The sequence below is a fragment of the Agrilus planipennis genome, unplaced genomic scaffold, assembly GCF_000699045.2.
Source record: "Agrilus planipennis isolate EAB-ADULT unplaced genomic scaffold, Apla_2.0 scaffold26, whole genome shotgun sequence".
Lineage (NCBI taxonomy): Eukaryota > Metazoa > Arthropoda > Insecta > Coleoptera > Buprestidae > Agrilus > Agrilus planipennis.
This window is the reverse complement of record NW_020439469.1, coordinates 86,001-92,154: the sequence shown is the minus strand read 5'-3', so window position 1 is coordinate 92,154 and position 6,154 is coordinate 86,001. Positions and strand designations below refer to the sequence as shown.

Genomic DNA, 6,154 nt, shown 5'->3' with positions numbered 1-6,154 from the left:
GCGCTGATGAGATCCAAAAAGATCGAAATCGCGATCCGCGTCTGGCAGTTTCGACAGAATACAGACCACTTCGAATTATTTTATTCGATTATGGTAACGTGCCTATCACGTTGAGGTGAGCTACGCCGGGATTCGTTTCAGCAAGTAGATATCCATATTTTTTTAAATAGACCTTGTTGGAGCATACGTAATCCTAAAATATTGCATCGTACTACAGATGGCGTTCACCGCGCCGTTTGTGGTATTTTCTTATCTTCAAATGTTGTACTAAATGAATAAGATTTTAATATTGACTCGATTGTTAACATTTCTTCGCTGTGTAAATATTAATAGCAAAAAAATCGATAAATCTGTAAATTTCATCACAAAGGGCACTTTTCATCAGTCGAACCAATTGTTACACTTATTTAAAGAATTCTAACATGACTAGTCAAGTTAATGAGAGCTTTATTTTTTTACACCACTGTCTACCATTTTCATTCGTCTACGATTTATATCAGCTGTCTTTATCGACTATTCTGTTGTGGCTGATTGGTTATTTACACTGTCAAGGAATGTTCCTGAAAATTTCCGGAAACTTCTCGTACGTTCCTATGTCGGGCAGGTTTTGTTTGTTGTTTGATTTATGACTGCGACTTTCAAGGCGGCTTTAAGAGTAGTTGATAAAAATCAAAAAACGATGCATCTGAGAATAAGAGCAGGCAACCTGATCGGAAATGTGCTTCTTAAAAAGAAAGAAACAAAAAGGTACCGCATCTGTAGCTTTTTGTTTTTTTGGTGAATGTATAGTTTATGACACCCTCCCTAAAATTGGCTTCAAATATTACTATACTGCTAACTTAAATACTGTAACCTTAGCATAGAAGAAAGGTTGACAGCACTGCGGAAGTTCGTCATTTTGCGGAATCAACCGCAAAAATTGTTGCTGGACAATCAGAAGCACTATTAAACAGAGATAGAGAGGGTCCCACTGTTTCTCATCTCACGGTTCACCGTAACTTGTAGGGGAACATGGGTTTTGCCTACTTTAACTATATAATCTCCACTAAAATGAATGACATCGTATACCAAATCGGTAGTTACAAAACTTCATCCGTACATTGATTTCTACATTTGTACCTCTTAGAAACAGTGGCCGTCACTGTGTATAGCTTTTCTAGAGCTCTATCCCTGATTGAATAGCGAGGCACATGCTCTCGTATGTTCACCTCTCTCACATGCAATGACTCAATAGATTTTGAACTAGTTATACAAACTGCAGAGACTGGGAAGAGCAAAGTCAGAACTCTTGTGGAAATCTTTACAGGTCACGGAGAATTGCTATATCATAAGATTAAAGTGGGATTGATTAACTATTAACTATTTCTGTCGCTTCTGTGACGAGGAAATGAAAAGTTTATCCGCATCCTCTGTCACTGCTAACTGAACGAAAGCGTCGCTCTCTGGAAACGGTAGATGTCACCGATCGCGACGCGCAATGAATGTTTTTTTTTTTGGGAATTTTCCCTTTGAGGAATAAACAGTATCTGTAATTAAATAGAAAAATCCAAGAAATCACCCGTGCTTTCTGAGATCTAAACACGCCAAACCCCGAAACAATAGTAATAAAAGTCAGTGTTGATAAATTATTTCGAACTACACAAATTACGTGGAAAATAGGTGAAATTTGTGAAACAAAAAGTTCAAAACGTTTTAAAATTGTGTTTTAAACTACTTTTTTACGTTTATTTTGAACACTTGTTTTAGACTCCTAACTGTTGAGGAATATAGGTCAATATTATCTGAAAGTTCTGAAGATTCTTAACTTTTCTAACTCAACTCAAAAGTAAAACCATTCAAAGCAAAATGTAACAAACGTGAGTAAATGGAAACCCTGCGCGAAAGACGCAGTGCTAAATCTCTCATTGAAATAATAAATATAACATTCTTATTTAGTTTTTGTCTTTTATTCCTTGATGGTTAGGAACCAACTATAACCTAACCTAACTAAGATTGATCTATCAGAAAAACGGAGCAAATAAATAAAAATTGGCTTGACAAAATAACAAGCACTGTGTTATGAATAGTATTTCGAAAATGTAAACATGAAAGATGCAGATTTATTTAGTACCTACAAGCGTACCTACAAGTGTAAAATAGATTGGTAATTGGTAATCTTCTATAAAAATACGACGCACAAAATCTTTGACTTCTGTTTCACTTCTTCACTATAAACTAATTCTCGAAAACACATACCTACGGTTGTAATGCGACTACTACCAATTTGGATTGTCTTTTATAGAAGCAGAAGACGAGATGATAATGTTTATGTGTGAAAAAATATTTTTACGGATTTCTATATTTATTGTACTGTCTATTAGGTGTAGTAGTTTGAATTGATTCATTAAATTTATATTTTTTTTCAAAATTTTTACGCTAAGAGTTCAGCTTTTCCTAGTTGAGTGACTAGCTGTTTACATATAAGAAATCTACATAAAGCATCCAAAAAATGTGACCTCAGTTATTATCCATTCTATATTTTTTCAATGGGCTGTACATGACATTTTGAAATATTTTCAGCACCTGATTGAGAACACCGTATACGGCCCTTTTGAAGAGGTCATTCAACAGATGAGTTTGTTTACAACATGGCAACCCTTCAACATGGTAAGTAATGAAACTTTCTATTGATGTATACCTCGACTTCATTACCTCGGACTTCAAAATCTTAAAAGAGTAAATTGTACAATAATTGGATCATTCTTCAATGGTTCTTAATATACCACATTTAGTGAAAATAATGAATCGAAATTTATGAAATAATCATTAAAGTTAACCGTGCTTTAATTTTGTAATATATGCAGGTACTGTATATATTTGCATGAAATACTGATCTTAATATTCAATATCGAGTTGACGTTGACGTTGAAATATTTTAAAAATATGCTATAAACGTGTACTTTTGATAAATGCAATAAAAACAGTGTAAAAATCGCAACAATTTTTTTTTTGTTGGTGTCTAGTATTTGGCTAACAACAAAAGGACAAATTTATTGTATTACTTGTTAGGTCAGGGCATTGACACGTGATGCTGTCTATTGCGTTCGATTCCCGGTGAGGGCGTGACAGCAGCATCAATTTTTCTTCATTAATTTGAGGAAATCTATTGAGGATAGAAAATTAATTGTTTACAAATTAAAAATTACTTATTAGTGATTATTATATTGTGTATGCTGTTATATTCGGCTTTCCTGGCTGTTTATGAAAATTCTTTCCCTAGAATACAAGAATATTTATTGTAAACATATATCCTGATCGATCATTCGAGAATGTTGATCTAAAAAGCAGTATCATATTCTGGATGTTCGAGAGAAAACCAGTACTGAACGGTACGTAAGTCTGGTTCTGGCCTGGGGCCCCGACTGGAAATTAGTTCAGAGAAACCGGATTATGATCAGATGCGGATCAGATTTTCCGTAATACGGGCATCTGATCAGTTTCTGATCAGAGTACAGTACTCTATCCGTTGATCCACCGATCTGATCAGTTTCTGACCAGAGTACAGTACTCTTTGGCGTTTATTAATGAGAAGTGTTATTTAATAAAATGCACAAATAACTATAAGGATATACTTTCATAAAATATTCGCTCAGGTTGACAGGTTGATTACGGTTCTAGTTTATAGTTGTAGAACTGCAGAGGAACTAACTATACTCTTGAAGACTAAGTATTAGCAAGACTTAAAAGGAGGAGTTAATTGTTAGAAAGAAAAATAAGAGAGGATCTAGAACTGGTTAAACTAAGGTAGGGAACCAACCAAAGGTTGGTGAAATCTGGAATAGTTTTTACTTAGAAATACAGCGAAAGGACATAGACCCAAAAATACCAAAGTAACCCATCATCAAAATGTAATTAAGAAGGAGTAATAATATTAGATGTCATGCGGTTAGCAACTGAAACTGAAATGTTATTAGGGATTATTGGAAAATACAGGTTTAGTGAAGTATAGAAATGTGAACAAAAGAAATTACTTTAGAGTATAGAAAGAACAAAAGGTAGGAATGTTGTCGTAAGGATATACATATTAGCGAGTAATCAGACTTGGGAAGTTTACCTGAGCATATTGAAAAGGATTATTGGAAAGTACAGGTTTAGTGAAGTATACAAAAAAGTGAACAAAAGAAATTACTTTAGAGTATAGAATAGTAATAAAAGAACAAAAGGTAGAAATGTTGTTGTAAGAATATTCATATTAGCGAATAACCAGAATTGGGAAGTTAACATGAGCATATTGAAAAGGATTATTTACAAAAGAAACATATATACATAAATACCAAATTTAACATTACACGAACACCAAAAATATGTACAAAATTTAACCAAAATGCGAAAGACAATATCGCCACAACTTTATCCGTTGACCCACCGATCTGATCAGTTTCTGATCAGAGTACAGTACTGCATTCCTTGATCTGGTCATCCGATCAGAAATTGATCAGCACACAGTACTCTGTTGATCCAACCATCTGATCAGAAATTGATCATAGTAGAGTATCCTATCCCTTAATCCAGTCATTTGACCAATTTCTTATCACAATCTAATGCTACAAATTCTATTACGGTTTCGGTACAATCTTTAAATCAAGATTGTATCCGATGTTCTGAACTGGATCATAATACAGAACTTTATTTTTTACCTGATTTATTCTGTATGCAATATTGTTCGTCAAACAATGAACAAATTTATTGTTAATTAATAATAATAATTAACAATAAATTAATAATACATTAATAATAATTATTAGTAATGTTATGACTAATTAGCAAATAGTTTGTTTATTCAAATTATTATTTTGATTGTGATTGTCATAATGGTGCATTTACTTAACTTGAATTTTTTCCTGCAAAATATTTAAATGCTCCAATTAGTAAATTTACAGCATTTCCCTTTGAAAGTCTTTTAAGACAAATTAAAAAATTACTAAGAAATGATAATAATCCTGATCCTTTAAACGGGTCCGGTATGGATCTTTTGGCTGGATCGGCAATGGATCTGTTGAATGGGATCTTTGAAACAGATCCGACATGGATTTTTCAAATGGATCCTGTGTTGATCACATATGGCGTGACGATTTTCCATCATACTCGGATCAGAAAAACTGATTTATTTCTGATCAATCTTCAGGCAATTCTGATCCGCATCGGATTCAATCCACTAACTAATTTTCAGACGGGGCGTCCGCCAATGCGCGCAATTTGTTAAGATGGACGATAAGAGGTGACTATGCTGTCATGGATTTGTAGGGAATGAGAGATCTATACATAATAGAACATTTGTTATAATATGTAACAAATATGAACAACACGAATCTCTTATAACCGGCTCTTCTTCTTTTTCGATCGGCATCGTCTGCTTCCTTCTTCCTAACTCATACATAAGTCCTACATTCATATAATGTAACTATGAACTAAACTAACCAGGAAATTTACATATATAATAAAGTTTATCGGTAATACTAAGTCAACAGAATGTTGACGAAATCTCCAACATCGAACAACGGAGTTGAATGCGAAGTTCCAAATTTGTAAGTACAGTTCATTTCAATTAGTTAGAGATATGCTTCTTCCCTTTATCAGGATGCGCCGTAACATAATTCCAAATTCAATCATATTTGCTTACGGAGTTCATTTCTCCACGATCATCGAGCGAGAACTAGACCAAAGTGTACAGTACCATTTGCAAAATTTGAACTGCCATGGAAAACAATAGAAAACGAAAACAAGCGTTAAGTATTCAGTGTAAAGAACTCGTAGCAAATGTACTACAATTCATGAACGCTGAAAAAGAACAAAAAGATTTTATTCCACCACTTGAAAAAAAAGAACGTGTAGCGGCAGCAACCGGAGTAAGTTTGTCAACTATGAGAAGGGTTGCTTCGGAGAAGAAAAAAGTAACAGGTCAATTGACAAGTCCCCGGCCTAAAATAGTAAAACACATTTTTTTTGCAAAATTCGTTTTTTTTATTCAACATAATTCCCTTCAAGGGTGATACACTGATTATAGCGATCCTCCAACTTTTCGATACCATTTTTGTAGTACGATTTGTCCTTTGCTTCAAAATAGGCCTCAGTTTCGGCGATCACCTCTTCATTCGACGAAAATTTTTTCCCAACG

At 33.9% G+C, this 6,154-nt stretch overlaps 1 long non-coding RNA gene across 1 annotated transcript in view; it reads left to right on the top strand.

Annotated features, from left to right (window-relative positions):
• LOC108739998 overlaps nt 1–6,154 on the top strand; it is a 133,163-nt gene that overhangs the window by 74,500 nt on the left and 52,509 nt on the right. The window contains exon 2 of the long non-coding RNA XR_001938258.2: nt 2,560–2,646. This is a non-coding gene — a long non-coding RNA (uncharacterized LOC108739998). The remainder of the gene's footprint in view (nt 1–2,559; nt 2,647–6,154) is intronic.